Genomic DNA, 17,776 nt, shown 5'->3' on the forward strand with positions numbered 1-17,776 from the left:
GGGTAAAAGTAGATTGATGTATTCAAAGATCAAATTAAACTATAAATCCACTTTCATCAGACACAATTTTAAACTGGTATATATAGGTAAGGTAAATTATTGATGCATGTTGAACTTGTTCTATATGTCTTCATCAAGGTTTCACTTTACCTGTCTATATCTGTTTAAGATTTTACCTGAACATGATGGATTTAGGCTATGATGTAATCTATAAATTCATCAATAACGTTCTGTCGAAAAGCCTGCAGTAAATTTTAAACTACATTTGTGACTATTTTTACGCCTACGCCGCTCTTAGAACCAGACTGAACTGGATCTATGGTTAAACTGGATTTAGTATTTATATATCTACTGTATCCTACCAACACATTATACCTGACTGTGAAACCTATGTTGATGTGCATAGATTCAAATGAATAATGTAGCTAATCTCTCTATATATATATAACTTTCTGTACACACACACACACGCACACACACGCACACACACACACACACACACACAATATATAGAAAATGGAGAGTGTGAACACAGAAAATAATCAATTTATTTACATAATAGTCAACTTCATGTTTCCTACGCATGTTTCAATTCCTATTTCATTCATATTTTACAATTAAATTGCATTATGAATTTAATAGGTAAAAACCTCTTTAGGATGGAGACACCTATAGAAAACAAATACAATTTCGTCAAATTCTTGGATGTTAATCTTATTCTAGGAACAGAGATATATAAACCCTACAATAATCCAAATAGCAGCATAAGCTACGTTAACGTAAATAGTGACCATCCTAGAAGCATTACACATAGATTAGGTGAAACTATATAAAAAAAAGATTTCAAATCACTACACAAACGGAGAAGATTTTAAGCAGAATGTGGACTATTGTGCCTGGCCGAGTTTCTCCTGGCCTTCGGAATGACCAAGATGTGTGGCGTGTCTTGGGTGGCCCTGAGTGGATCTCACGCCTATTGGGGACTTGACTTGTTAGACTTTTCTTGTTACTTGTCATTGTTATTTTATTGCTTAGTCGATTTTTCTGTTGAATCCCAAGTGTCCTTTGTTTTGCATTGTCCCTATTTATTTTTGTGTTCGGCTCTTGTGACCAATATAAGAAGGTGGTACTACTACTACTACTACTACTACTACTACTACTACTATTGCTGCTGCTGCTGCTGCTGCTGCCGCTACCATAATCATCATCATCATCCTTACTATTATTATTATTATTATTATTATTATTATTATTATTATTATTATTATTATTATTATTATTATTATTATTATTATTATTATTTCACTACCTACTATGGTTTCAGGTGGGGCAACCAGTATATTACTGCAATAATTTTAGTAAAGTAATTGATTATAATAAAATATTAAACTCAATATATATTAAATAATTTGTAAACCAGACTAGCAATTACAACTTGGGTGTATTGTTAAAATATTTGGAAAAAATGATTTATAAAGTTGTATGAACCTCAGTAGATGAATAATATGTTATGTACACACAGATTATAGAGAATGTATATTCTATATATCATCGGAAAATATTTCAACGTGTAAATGATGCTAATATTAATCGTCATTCATGCCTCGGTCTAACGTGTTGACATTTAGACAATAATACGTAGAAAATTTTCCTAATATAAGCACAGCTTCTCAATAAATACAGACTGAAGAAAGCTTAATCAACACTACCAGAGTATATAACTGGTAGTTATATTACCAAAAATGGAAGGGTATTATGGCCTCAACGCGATTTGAACTTAGAAATAAAAACATATGAAAATAGTAAAAAAGAATGTGCTATGCAATTCCATGGTTTAGAGAATTCGCATAACCCCAATGATAGAATGTTTGAAAAAAAATTAATAATAATAATAATAATAATAATAATAATAATAATAATAATAATAATAATAATAATAATAATAATAATGTATCGTGTTCATTTATCGATTATGAAGAAAAAAGGACCTTAAAATATGAAAACTAAAAGATGCATTTGTCTTCTTCGATTAGATATAAATGATTTTTTATTTCATCATAACACTTTGATAGTTTTTCCAATATACTAAAGAATATACAAATTCCCTTTGTGAGATGTTCAAATTTTACCTCAGGAAATGAGATTTAATATCAAAGCAACAATCTTTTCCATGTTCATTTTTATTTTACTTTTATTTTCAAATTGCATCATTCAAACAGACACACTTCCTGAATAAAATAAATGAACAACACAAACATTTATTTTTTTCTAATAAAACTAAATCATTTAAACGCACGAACGAACATCTACAGAAGCAAAAATATATACATATGTATGTTTATATGTATGTGTGCATATATGTGTATATCTGTATGTATGTGTATACATATATACATATATATTTAAATATATATATATGTGTATATATATATATATATATATATATATATATATATATATATATATATATATATATATATATATATATATATATATATATACATAATACACACGCAAATCAAATTTATGCATATATATATATATATGTGTGTGTGTGTGTGCGCGCGCATGCGCATGTGTATGTATTTACACGAGAGTGTTGAATTTCGAAGAAAGGAAAACAACGAAATGCGACATGTATGGTGTATAGCGTAGGCCTCATTGGAACAGTTTGTTTTTTAGCGACACGAGTTTCATGCCACTGCGATCTTCAAGCATTAACAGTTTCAATTCACCCTTGCTAGTAAATATTCAGTGCTGTATGTATGGTCGCATGCTAGTATGTTTTCATCGGTTTGCGCTTTGCGTTCAGTCTTTATTTTTCTGTCTCTTTCTCTCTTACTATTGTAAGGTGGTGTTTATATTTCTGTATTCGTTTATGAACCAGAGTATGTTCTAGATTTCTCTTTCTGTTGTAAATTTTGTTTTGGTGTGTATTTCTTTCCTCTGTGTTTCAGTGTGGCTCCTTATGCATATTTTGCTATACATTTGGCATATAGTGACTATATATTTACTTCGTTATTTACTCAAAGTATTGTGTAACCTATGTTTAATTTGTTTTCATAAGCTGCAGTTTGATTGTTTCCCTTCTCGTTTTATGTGAGGGATCGTGGTCCACGTGCGTGTCATATTCGGAGTACGGACAGTGTTTCGAAGAATAATTTCTATTGGTATCTGCAGTGTGAGATATTATCATTCTTGTTATTTCTAGTTGTGTATTCTGTGTGATTATGGTTTCTTTATCTGATATATATTAAAGAGAGATTTCAGAACAGTTTATGCAGGATGATGTGCATTCTCGTATTTCCCATTATATGTTTTCAGATATGTTGCTCCCTTTTATCCCGCACCCAATGTCTTCTGACAGAAATGATGCATTTGCAGTATATTCCTGTGTGTGAATATATTTGTTTTTGTGTACTGTGTGTTTCTGAACTTTTCACTAATAGTGCCCATATAAATGCTTTTTAAAGCCTGCTGAACATCTGCTTCGTAGATTTTATTTATTAATGTAAAATTTGCATGTGATGGGTATATTTATTCTGCTACGGTTGTATATATTTGTGTCTATGCGTTTTCGATACTTGGAATGTTGTTTTATGATTGGAAGGTATGGTTTTTAACTTTGGTGCAGCTGTAGCTACGTTTTACGCTGTTCCTATTAAATACTTTATAAGTATGTGTATTATGCTTGAAAGTGCAAGCTAAAAAAATTTACGGAAGTGTATTCTACACTTGTTACATTTATGGTAATGTGTGGGTTGAACCAGATGATTTTTCTTTTGTTTGTTTGAGGAATCTTAAGAATGTACAGCAGTTTACTCTCTGAGCACATTTCCCTGTAGTACTTCATTGGTGCTACATGGTTGAATATGCCTTTGTCAGATAATATTATGTATCGTTGACTGGTCTTTGATCATCAACGGCAACTGGTTTAGTTTAGGTTTCTATATGAGGATAATTCTTTTGGTTTTCCATAGAATAGTGCTTTCTATTGTTCGGATTTAATACCCCTAGGTAGTTTATTAAATATAGACCTTTCCTGAATTTGTCAAGTTCATGTCCATACATATTTTAGGTGATATTTAGGTTATCGTCACGCTAGAGACCTATGTCGTATTTTAGAGAAATCTTCCTTATTCGTTCCAGGCTGTATTATCGTACTATTTCACATAAGTACAGCAAAATAAGATTCAATGCCGACTTCCAATGGCTCCTTGTATTTTTGTTTTACCTTAACAGTGCTACCAAGGGACACGGTTAATTGGAAATAAACTGTACATGCAAGGAAATGCCGCCAGGAAGTATCGATCGAGATGCACGCAAAGTGACAAAATCCAACTGCACACACCTTGCAGTGGCCGAGCACTGTAACTTCTGCAGTGATGTCAAAAGCTTTTGTCTCGTGCAGGACACACTTGGCTATTGGTTGAGTCCACCGTGAATATCGTCCTACCACGGCCTTTTTAAAGCAGGGTAGGTTATGCTATTCTGTTTAGTTACTATGCTGAATGAGGTTGTGAGTTGGACAAGGTTAAAATGATTGATGACTATTCACTTTCCTCTTCCATCATGCCATTATCTCCACTTGGAAACGAATTGAGGGTGCAAAGACAAGCATTCTAACTCGATAAATTTGTCAAAAGCTGGATGCAAAAATAGGTCAACATTAAGCATGCGCCTGCAGATTGGAGAGTTTGTGCATTATTTCTAGTGGGGGACGAGGATGTTCCTGGGTATGTGGGTTTCCTTGATTGCTCCTGGTTGGTTATTCTTCTCCATTAGGAAGACTGCTTCATAGATGTATTCACATATTTTGTATAGTATGTATGTTTTTTTTATCTCATCTCTCTCACTCATCTTTTATGTAACCCTCCTAGAAAAAATTGCAAACTGTCCTTGTAATGTTACCCGCATCTGTTGTGCTAGTGTTAAAATAATAGATTTCATAATTGTTATTATTATTATTATTATTATTATTATTATTATTATTATTATTATTATTATCATTATTATTGTTGTTGTTATTGTTCTTGTTGTTATTTTCACAAGTATTACTAATACCATTATTGTCGTTATTATTATGATTATTATTAATATCATCATCATGACAGATATTCTTCTTCTTTGAATTCATGTTGTTGTTTTGAACAACTAATCTGTCCGCACATCTTTTTTTCTTTTATCAGGCTTCGAAGCAGTTTTCTAGCAATTTTAAACTGCATAAACTTTTTAAAAGTTATTTTCATAAAGGAAGTATTCAGCATTGAGAGTTTGCCCAAACGAGCTGCAAATCAAAACAATTTATGTTAAGAACATTTTCTTTCATATAATTTTAAAGTACTTGACGCGGAACGCCCACCGAAACAATCATACGGTTAAATTGTGGAGTGATAAAAATATTATGCCGCAAAATCTATTCGCTTTTATTTATAAAATATTGACATATCTGTAGAGAATAGTATGGTTGAGGGCTGTCCTAGGCAAAAAAAACAAAAAAAAACAGCAACAAAGCAACACACTCAAACGAATGCAATAACACACAGACACACATACACACACACATACAGGCTTGCTTTTTAGAATTCATGTATCTCTGTCTGTCTTAATGGTAGTAATTTAAGTTCCAGATCAATAACATCTTTTGAAAATATGAGTTGCAACAGATAATCTTTGGATATAGTGTACACAGACAAATAGAAATCTAATGATTCTATTATGTAACAAAAACAAGTTGTCGGCCTCTCGAAGCTATCAGACGAGCGAGAGAGAATAACAAAGCCTTTGTTTCTACATTTCCAAAGTTCCATTTGTAGGTAGCTCTTCCTGATATGCGGTATCGAATTTTCAACATCGTGCTTGAGATGACATAATATGGCACTCTATTTTGTTTTGAAAAATACAATTGAGAAAAAACCTTTCAGCAGGTATTTTTTTAATTGTTTCTTCATAAATGGACAGGATAACCATTTTAGTGGTTGACTGTTTTTCACTGTCTCCTGACAGAAATTTTCCTTTATAAGAAATGAAATTGAACTGGAGATGTACGTAGCCGCAAGATATCCGATTTGACTCTAACAATTACACCACTGCAAAATATTCTATATTCTATACGACACTCTCATGAATCTGGAGAATTTGCCCTCTTAGACAAATCCAGCAATATACGTGACGAAAAATCAATAAGGCCAGCTTTAAAAGTCATTGGTGACATCGTTGAAGTCTGGTTTGTAATTACTAGCCACGTGTTAATGTTGTAACACATGACACGAAGATTGTCAGAGTTAAACTACCAATATATGGAGATATGTGGTCGGGTGAAAATATACAAGTACATATTACCCAAAAGACCATACAAGGACTGAATCTTTGTGCCCTGAATCCATTACTGAATCACATAAATTAATAATAAAAATGGTTTCAAATTTTAGTTCAAGGCCAGCACTTTTAGTGGAAAGATCAAGTCGATATGATCGCCCCCAGTGCCCGACTGGTGCTTATGTTGTCGAACCCGAAAAGAGGAGAGGCAAAGTCGACCTCGATGGCACTGAACTCCAAAAATGCAGAAGAAATGCCGTTAAATATTTTGGGAGGAGTGGTTACGATTCAGCTAGTTCGCCGCCTCAACCGCAACAACAGCAACAACAACAGCATCAGAATGATGGAAGTGCGGCAACTGTAGTTGCAAGGAACGTGAAATCAAGAGCAAAGCAAAATGCGTTTGAACAATTGGCTGATAGGTGGGAACAAAAACCTCTGCATGGCAAATATGTGTCCGTAGCAAACAAGCTGATGTAGACCAGAAACAAGTCATCAGTGGCAACGGAGCTCGGAGTTAAAGGCAGAGAGCGAAGGCTTTATCTAGGCTGTTAAAGATCAGAGCTTATTGACCAGGAACTAGCATGCCAATGTGATGGAAAATGGAATAGGCCCAGTGTGACAATACTCAGACGATGGAATTGAAAAAAGTGGACCATCTAATCTCTGATTTTATCTCATGTGGAGTATAAATCAAGTCATGACAGAGTTGACCAATATCTACATTGGGTAATATGTAGGCTTCATAAAATCAAAACTACTGACAAATGGTACAAGAACCACCCTCAGGCTGTAACTGTGGGAGAAAATGTAACGATTCTTTGGGACTTCCTAGTATGTACAGACCGGAATATCAAAGCTAATAAATGAGATATTGTGAAAGACCAAAACAATAAAATTTGTTTAGTGACTGACATGAGCATACCCTGTGACCATAATATCTCTGCAAAGGAATTTGTTAAATTCTAAAAGTATAAAGATTTGCAAATCGAAATGGAAAAGATGTGGCATCTGAAGACGGTTACAATACCAGTGATTGTAGGAGCATTTGGAATGATCAAAACAGAAACTGATAATTATTTAAGAATGATCCCTGGCTTACCATCAATGCAAGCGGTGCAAAAGATTGTGTTAACTGGTACGTCAGACAAACTAAGAACAGAATTCTCGCTCTGAATGTTCTTTCCTTTCTTTTCCCTTTTTGTTTGTTTCCTTTTTTTATTTCTTATTTTTTTCCTTTTTCTCTGTTTTTCTTCCCCATTTTCTCTATCACATAACTTTGTAAACGAAGAATCTGGTGTTTATTTTACTGGCCTACCAATGTATGCAGTGAGATTCTTTGCCCTAGGGGTAAGGAAGACACTTGGCAAGAAATGGAAACAGAATTGAAAGCAGATGATAATGATGATGATGATGATGAAGAGGAGGAGGAGGAGGGGGAGGGGGAGGGGGAGGCGGGGAGGAGGAGGATAATAAGATAGCAATAACTAGTAATTCGAAATCCAATCAAAGTTTTTCAATTTCTAAACTTTATTTTGAGCAACAGTGGTCCAATTTGGATGTATTTGTTAGTAACTCAAGACTAAAACAACATAGGCTGTAACAAAGCTATTTACCGAATTATATAATATACATACATACATATATACATACATGAATACATTTATATATATATATATAAAAAATTATGTATGTTATATCATGCGTATACGTATATGCTATATATATATATATATATATATATATATATATATATATATATATATATATATACGTATGTGTGCGTGCTCACGCACAGTGTATACCACAATGGCTGTAGCTTGTACGCGACTCAAAAGCTGTCCATGTCTTGGTGTGTACATTTGTACACTTCCAACGAATGCTTACGGATTACTGATGCCACAGGTCATAAAACCACATTTCACAGATGATATAATGTCTTCGTTCTGAGATTCTCATCACGTTTAAAGACAGCGAGATGTGAGGACAATATGATTAACTGATTGAATTTCTGTGCGGCGGACGGCAAGTAGCGAGGTGAACCTAGGCTTTCTCCTTTAATTTCATCATTGCAATAACATGTTGTGCGGTTTCTCAGAACGTGTCTTCTCACAGATTTACGATACAATAATTGGATTTATGAGGTTTCATTTGAATTTTTCAGATTCGAAGATTCGAGTCACCTCTGCTATCATGGTGGATACATTCTTATGTATGTCGGTATGTATTTAGATATACTTACACACGCATATTTTTGCATATGTGTGTGTGTGCGTGTGTATGTATAAAAATATATACACATACACACATTAGCTGCAAAGCTACAAAATGAATAAATACGTATTCTTTTCCTTGTACACTGTTTTGCATTTCTCTCGCATGTATAGCTAAATATATGTATATATGTATGTATGTCTATATCTATCTATCTATCTATCTATCTATCTATCTATCTATCTATCTATCTATCTATCTATCTAGTCATATAAACACATATACTATATAATATTATGTTTCTTTCCGCAACATGTCCGAAGCACACACATAAGGCTATAAACAAGTCTACCTACCACAGTTTCTATCGAAAAGGTATTCTCACCCCAATATTTACATCCTGTTATTCATAAATTACTATGTGCTTCAAGATTTTCCAAAATGAATTATTCCACGTTCTCTCGAATATTTATACTTTCATATGACCACAACAATATGCTATTATATATATATATATATACATGATTCTATAGGATGTTGATTATATGGCCGGTCATAGAGTGACCAATAGTTTCGCATTCATAAAGACTTATAGACGGCTCATCGATTAGAGCGTGCTTCGTTTGCGGATATATGATCTACTGACGATCTACTTTTGCATATATTTGTGGGCACAAACGTGGCTGTTTATTAAGAAGGTTGCTTCCTAAACACACGAGCCCGGTTTCAGTCCCACTGCATGGCACCTTGGGCAAGTGTCTTTTACTTCAGCCTCGGGCCGAGTAAAGCCTCATGAGTGGATTTGGCACTCGGAAATTGACGGAGGACTGCTGTATATATATATATGTGTGTGTGTGTGTGTGTGTGTGTGTGGGTGTGTGTGTGCGTGTTTGTCTGCTGTTGTGTCTATGTTTGTTCCCCCATCATCGCTTGACAACCATTTCTCGTGTAGTTACATCCCCGTAACCTAGAATTTCGGCAAAAGGGCCCAATAGAATTAGCACTAGGCTTAAGAAATAAGTCCTGGGGTAGATTTGTTCGACTAAAACCCTTCAAGGCCGTGCTTCAGTATGGTCGCAGTCAAATGAATGAAACATGTAAGATATAAAAGAAAACTAATAATATGTGTTTGTGTATGGGTGTGTGTGTGCGCGTTTTTATCTGTATGTATGCGTATTCGTGTGTGTATGCATGTGTATTTGTAATTATATAACATTGTTTAGATTTCAGTCGTGGTGAGGCTCTGCGTGTTGTTACTCGTTCCGGGTTTCATACGACTAACATTGAAGGTTCATGAGCCTGTATTTTGCAGGCTCGTGACACAAATATCCCTTCCCATGCTAGTGTCTTTTGTTTTGGTACCACACTAAATCTATATATTTCAACCAACACTGTGTGTAATTTAAGATTAATTAAATAACGGTATATTGGTAAATGATCTCTAATATTAAATTTTCATGGGCAGTTATATCCTGCCCCTTTATGCCAATAAAGAATTGAAACCTCTCCGTTTGAAGCAATTGAAACATTTTTTTCTGCTCACTGTTGTATTTTATAAAAACACTGTTGCATACTTATAGAAAAATAATGCGTAATATGAAAAGTAAGATACAAACAATTGTGCGCACACTCACAAGAAGATACTCACACAGTAAGACAGCCGCAAACAAACATAAGACGCAGACACATATTCAAAGACATACAGACAGACAGACATACACGTAGATATCTACATTTAGTTTAAAGATTTACGCTTTTTGGATATCTTCAATGAATACAATATGAGGCGCTCAATGATAATTCGAAAGAGAGCCAAGTGATGGAACAAAGACTTCACTTAGCAAGTTAGTGGAATTTGGCCTCATATCAGGAATCAGCATATGATTTACAGGGATTGAGAAAGAATGAAAAAGAGAGAAAGAGAGAGTGACAGAGAAAGTGTATGAGAGAGAGACAGAGAGTGAGTGAGAGAGAGAGAAGTCAGAAAGACATACAGTAACAAATATGGTATTCGAATAAGAGAAGGAGCAACAGAAACATGGAGTTGTAAGGAGAAAAATAATAAAAGATTGCTAGTGTGTGTGTGTGCATGCAAGAGAGAAGATATTCACTTCAATGAATATGGATGAATATGGTAGGAATAGATATTCTAAATGAATGGTTCTTCAGAACATCTGGGAGTTAGCCAAACATAGCTTTAGCATTAGTATGAATATTTTCCTGAAATATCTTCGAATAGGTGAAAAGAGTGAACTGCTGGATCAGAACATGTCATGAAAGACGGCCATGTTTTCAATAGTATTTTATGGAAAAATGTGTACCGAAGAATATGGTTGTAATATAAACAGTTGGACAGAAGAATGGATATTAAACAAATGTTGCAGATTTATTAAATGCATTTACAGCAGCACAGAATGTCACGGTTCGCATTTATGTATATGCAGAAATATTATGAAAAATTGTCATTAGAGCAATGAAATAGACGAAGTTAAAGAGAGAGAGAGAGCGAGAGAGAGAGAGAGAGAGAGAGAGAGAGAGAGAGAGAGAACCAGACATAGTGGGTGAGAGAGAGAGACTAACAAATATTATGAAAAATTGTCATTAGAACAATGAATTAGACGAAGTTAAAGAAAGAGTGATATATATATATATATATATATATATATATATATATATATATATATATATATATATATATATATATATATATATATATATATAGAAAGAGAGAGAGAGAGAGAGAGAGACAGACAGACAGACAAACAGACATAGTGAGTGAGAGAGAGACTAACAGACAGGCAGACAAATAGAGCAGAATGCTACATTTTACGCCTTTATATACGCAGAGTGCTATATTTTACGTCTTTATGTATTTCAAATCCTTTAATGGTTAATTTTCTTTCATCGTATCAGGGTTGCTTAATAAGTATCAGATTTTGCTGTTGTGCTCCTCGTCAACCTTGGTTGATCAGATTTCTGTTCAAAGAACTTTCTATATCACCATCCTTTCTTTTTGTTGCTCTCTGTTTTTAAGTATAGCATATCTAAAACTACAATCACTAATATACTCCGCTTTTTTTTTCAGACGCTAACGTGTAATTTGAGGGATATTTTGATGCTATATCTAGCAGGTCAAGAATAGTTTCCATGAATTCGTAAAAATCGGAAATGGGGGCAATTTTTCTACTAATGTATGAGATTTAACTTATATATGTAATCAATATTCTTCACCATTTTTATCTCAATGTGTGATGAGCAACAAGCCGTATCTCCTTTGAGATCGGGGAGACCGCAACATAAGAATTGCGTGAAAACGAAATTGCCTGGATTCCAGCATCAGTTCATTCATATTTAAATTTCATTCTCAAATCACGAAAACATATGTACTGCTTAGAATGTTATGAATTAACCATTAATAGTATGATATACAGCAAGGGAGTGTGTGATATCACGCTTGGTGACATATACACCAGCTATACACTAAAGAATGAAAAAAAAATGTGAAGTAAATTGTATTTGCGTATATTTGTGTTCGAATAATCTCGGAATGGAATTGGACCTTCTCTTTGTGGAGTTGATGAAGGTAAAATACTCGCCAAGTACATTGTAACAGAATATGCACATGTCCGAACTGTGACAGTTTCTGCGTAAGTAAGCTGGTCTGATTTATCAAATTTTCCATTTATTTTCCACTATATATATATATATATATATATATATACAGAAGGCAGAGAAGTATTTTTTAGAACTTTCGTGTTTTTTAGTAGGGTATTTAAAGTTAAATAAAATATGTTAGATTAGACTATAATTAAAACAAAATTGCATATTCTGCTAACTGGTGATGTAGACTCACTGTTGCATCAGTGACATTGTTGATTCTTTTGAAAAAGGGAGAAGCCAGACACTATACATGAGCTATCGAGACGCTGCTATTGACCAAACAACATGTCGAATAAACGAAATTTAGTTATTAGAGTGGAAACACAGGCGGTCAAATACTGCATGGAGTGGGGCAGCCTGAAATGTAAAGGGATCTAACTAAATACCACAAGGTATTTTGCATGAAGCTCTGTTAATTCCGTTCGTCTATGATGATTCTTAAGACGTTAAATGTGTGGTAAAAGATGACCAGAGTAATTCACTGGTACTTTAATTTGACAATATTCATAAGAGAACAGTACACATTTATTCCAGTAGGATTTCACTCTTAAAACATTTCTGTCAATCCAACACACTTCTGCAGATCAATAGTGGTTGGTATTCCACTGAATCAGGTCAACTGAAAGGATAAATCAACTGTAGCGATATTTGAGCTGTTAAAGAGAAATGGCATGAAATACTCTCACTAACTCTGATAACATTTTGTCACAATTATATATTATGTAATTCTATATACAACAGTTATGGAATTGAGTAGGTAAGATCCGGGCTATATAGTTTTCATAGCGGGTGGAAAAAATCGAAGCGAGGTGTATACCGCCGGCTACTCTTCAGGCCAAGTATATCTTGATAAAATTAAAGATGACATTGTCACAAGGATGTACATGGAAGATTCAAAACACCCGGCAACACTGATCACCTGCCGTCGAATATGAAAAGAGCTTTTCTGCATATCGTTCTTCGATGCGAAAAGAAAAAAATCCACAACCTTTCTTCTCAGTAAACCACTATTGTCCCTGAAAGTTTTTATTATTTTTTATATATTTACTACGGATTGCTTGAAGCTGACTTTCTTCCTATACCTTGATCCCGAGAGCGTTTATGCATCCATATTTTTTAACGGTTATTTTTAATACTTTTCTCGCTGTACTGCGTGTTCGTTTCTCTTTTTTCCATCTGTGATTTTATTTTTGATCTTCTATATAAATGAAGATATTTCATCCGTCTAGCTGCTTTTCTTTCTATAAAATGAGAAGTTACATTGCAGAACTGTTATTTTAACGAGGTGTATCTATTTATCACCCGACAAGATACGTCTGCACCGCCGGCTGTTCCTGAACCTGTTGTTGAGCGTTCCACCGATGACGGATTGACGGTAGGTGTGCCGAAACAATTGTGGTGATTAATAAATTCTCGTATATTCCATCTTCCGTCTTTCATTTGCCATATATATATATATATATATATATATATATATATATATATATATATATATATATATATAAGCAATGTTAATTCTCTAAATGAAGTATTAACAGTAACTGCACGATAAAGTGTAGTATATTGCCACTTAAGTGTGGCAGACCCCTAGGGGTGGATGCTCCTGGGGCTAAAAGCAACAGTAACATCCACCCCTAGGGGTCAGCCACACTTAAGTGGCAATATACTACACTTTATATATATATATATATATATATATGCGTGTGTGTATGTGTGTGTGTTTATACATATGTGTGTGTGTGTGTGTGTGTGTGTTTCCATTCTACTATATTCTTTCTCTCTGTTTCCTACTCTCCGAACGCAGCTTCTCTCCCGTCTTCATTCTTTAGAAACTGCAAGATCCCTTTCTCTTTAACTTTCTTCGTTTGTATTTCTCCCCCCCCCCCCCACACACACTTCCTTCAACTGGTCCTACCTCCTATAATCATTGATGACCTGTTCAAGATGGTTTACATCCTGACACTCAAGAAGCCGTGAAATACGAAGTGTTATCCGATAAAACAGTTCCGTATTCGTTAGTAAAGTACACACATACTGTTTACGTACACATTATATCATTGTTTATATGCACGCATACAAACATCAATACATACATACATACATGCGTACTAATTTACATATATCCATACGTATACTTTATTTAAGAATGTACACGTTTTATACAGGCACAAACACACGCATATATATGTATACATACACGTGTTTCTACGAGAGTATTGTATGTTTATGTAAATATATATACATACACACACACACACATATACATATATATTGTATGTATGTGTGTATGTTTGAAAATGCACACACAAATACATACACATACACAAACACGTACACACACACACACACAAACATGCACATACACAAACACACACATATGTATATAATCATGAAGTTCATGTTTGTGTTATTACGACGAATTTCTTGTTATTCATTCGTATTGTTTTTGTTTTTTGTTTTTCTAAAATGATAAATTTGCTTTATTTGATTTATTTAAATGCCGAGAAATGAATTGAGCAACCAATTGGTTATATACACACACATATTTATATACACGTACATACACATACACAACGAAAACACATTGAGAAATGCTGTGCTAGGGGAAGCCAGGGGAGAGACGGGGTGGGGGAAGCAAGAGAGCTTTTATCTCATTAAGAATCTTGTTTTAAGTCACAATTTGATATTTCAAACTTTTTTATGTGATTTAGATAAAGCCGCTTATCATGAGTCAGTGACAACATTTAATGTCTTCTTTCTTTTCCATTCTGCTATTATGTAATATTCTTGTACGTTTTTTTTTTTTATAAAATACTATTTTAATTTACCTCGTTGTTTTCTCTTGTCTTAAACAAAACTTTAATTGGATTTCCAGTTTTAATTTCTTCTCATATACTTCATCCTCTCTTTATCGTTCAATTTATCTTTTGGCGCTTTTATGTAAATGTTGTTCTGGGTTCTTGTACTTGTTTCGGTTGGTAAGTTGATACGTTGATTTCTCATTTTTTTGTATAATATCATTGTTGTTAATTGCTGCTTTTGCTCCCATCTTGTTGCTATTAACTCATTTTTTTTCTATTTTTATTTAAATGCACTTTCATTTTGAAATGATATTAGATACTATATATTATTGTTTTATAATATTAATCCGTATTACTTTATGTTATAACAGACATCACACGAGCCATCGCAGGAGCTAATGAGAGTGCTAATGAGGCAGCTAACGAGCATCCTATTTCTGCTTACATGGCCTGTTAGAAATAGTGGTGGAATATCCTAGGTATCAAAATGCAGGTTTATTACTCTTTTTAGGTGAGGCGTTACTTATATGAAGTATATTTCTTTGTTTCCAGTTCGATACTACCTTCTTGCATTTTGTTCAGTACGTAAAAATTATGCAAAAATATAGATTTATCTCCGAGGCAGAGCAATAAATTTTCGATACGCTGAGATAGTGGAGCAGCAGTTTTAAGAGAGAACAAGGCACTGTAGTGGAATTACTTTTCATTCTGAACCTGAATTAGTGAATATACTCTGTGTGCTGTTCATTTTAGAACGACGTAATGTTTCTCTTGTGAATTATTCAAGTCTTGGTTCAACGCAACTGATATTTCTTTTAAGAATGGTTGTGGATGTATAAGGCTATATACGGGTATTTTTGAGTTTATACCGATGTATTTGAGATAATAAATTAATAGATAGAAAGCCAAGGGGATAAAGAGGAAATAAAGGAGAAAAACGAAGGGAGTAATGAAAGAGTAATGATAATGATACTATCAGGACATCGGTAAACAGACTGCAGAATAAAAACTAGAAGTGACAATGGCTGCCTGTGTCAAGAAGTCAATATATATATATATATATATATATATATATATATATATATATATATATATATATATATATATATATATATATATATATATATATAGGAAAATGAAAAAAAGCCAGAATGCTAAACTGGAAGCATATTTTAATAAAGATTTCTTCTAACCGGTTTTCATTGCGAAAAGCAAATTATCAAGAAGGAGAATAAAAAAATGTTTTTTTACAAAGAAGTACAAAATGAAGAAAATAATATATAAAACAATAATATATAAAAAAATAAATAAACCCATACATTATATTGTCTTTGAGCTTTTGTAGTTCAATAGTAGTTCATGTATAAACTGGTAGGAAAAATAAGGATGCATGAGAGTTGAGAGCTTTGTTAGGTTTAAAAAAAGGGTTAAAAGTTTGTGTTAAGCAGGAAATGTGGTGTCAAAACAGGAAGTGTGTGTAAGGGGAGACAAGTGTTTTTAGTTGGAGTTATGAACTCTTTTTCAACAGGAAGTTTGTGTCTGTTCATAGAGAAATAAGGTCACTGAGGGGTGTGTGTGTTAAGAAATGGTTGGAATTTCTCTATGAAAAGATTCTCCTTGTTGATTCTTTCTTGTGTGGAGATTCTGTCTTTACATTGATAGAAAGGGAATATAATGAATTTAGGGTTTTTGTTTCTGGCGCAAGAGTCTATGTGGCCACTGAGTGGAATTTGGCGGTATTGAGGGAGGTTTATTTGTTCCTTATGGACAGCTACTCTTCTACGCAATGGGAGGCTCGTCTGTCCGTTATAGAAGTTTTGGCAACCTGCGCAAGTGAGGATATAAATGAGGTTACCAGAGGAACAAGAGAAATTGGTTTTAATTTTATACTTTGTTCCTCGTTTGAAGGTAAATTCAGAGCCTTCAAGTAGGTAGGGGCAGGTACCACAATTAGGGCGTGCACATTTTTTAACTGATGGGGGTGGAAGTGGTGTATGTAGTTTGGAATTGGTTAATAAGGTTTTCAAAGATTTGTGTTGCCTTTTGCATTTAAGGACTTTGTGTGTATTAATGATATTGTTCATTTTCGGGTCTGTGGTGAGTAAGGGGAGGTTTTGTTTAATTTTGGTGTATGCTTCGATGTTTTTGGGGTTATGGGTGGAGATGTATGGAAGTATTTTAGGGTTGGGTGTGTTATTATGTTGGTTGGTTTTTAGTGTGTTTTTGTCAAGTTCCTTGGCACGTTTTATTCCAAGATGTATGAGTGTGGAGGGATATTGGCGTTGTAACAGTGTTTTTTTGAGATCTTGTAAGCGTATTTCTCTGGGAAGTGAGCTCAGAAAATAATGATACATTGACACTGCACTATTTCTTCTGTGCATGCTGCTTTGAATTAACGTCAATCTGAAAATATAGATCTCTAAGATATAAAACGGATTTGTAACGATTCTCTGTCTAGACTCCGATTAGACGACAACATATATGTACCGTTCTGGCAGAATTGTTAGCAAGCCAGGAAAGATACTCAGGGACATTTACCCCGTCTCTATGTTCTGGGTTTAAATATCTACGTGGTTGGCTCTGCCATTCATCCTCTCAGGGTCGATAAAATAAGTACAATTTGAGCACTGGGGTCGATGTAATGCACGTACTCCCTCTCTCAAATATGCTGGCTTTGTGTCTAATTTGAAACCAAGATGTATGCCACCAATTATTTCATTTTATGCAGCACATTTTCTTGTTCATACAGCCCGAATAATGATTCAGACGGAGCATCGATCCAC

At 34.1% G+C, this 17,776-nt stretch overlaps 2 long non-coding RNA genes across 3 annotated transcripts in view; one reads left to right on the forward strand and one right to left on the reverse strand.

Moving 5' to 3' along the window:
* LOC128248892 (uncharacterized) overlaps positions 1-8,675 on the forward strand; it is a 147,079-nt gene extending 138,404 nt beyond the window's left edge. For both annotated transcript variants that reach the window (XR_008265039.1, XR_016243387.1), the window contains one exon: positions 8,483-8,675. This is a non-coding gene — a long non-coding RNA (uncharacterized LOC128248892). The remainder of the gene's footprint in view (positions 1-8,482) is intronic.
* Positions 1-17,776, reverse strand: part of LOC149133528 (uncharacterized) — a 118,622-nt gene that overhangs the window by 85,449 nt on the left and 15,397 nt on the right. The gene's annotated exons all lie outside the window — the stretch shown is intronic.

This window comes from Octopus bimaculoides, chromosome 10 (assembly GCF_046866305.1).
Source record: "Octopus bimaculoides isolate indiv1 chromosome 10, ASM4686630v1, whole genome shotgun sequence".
Taxonomy (NCBI): domain Eukaryota; kingdom Metazoa; phylum Mollusca; class Cephalopoda; order Octopoda; family Octopodidae; genus Octopus; species Octopus bimaculoides.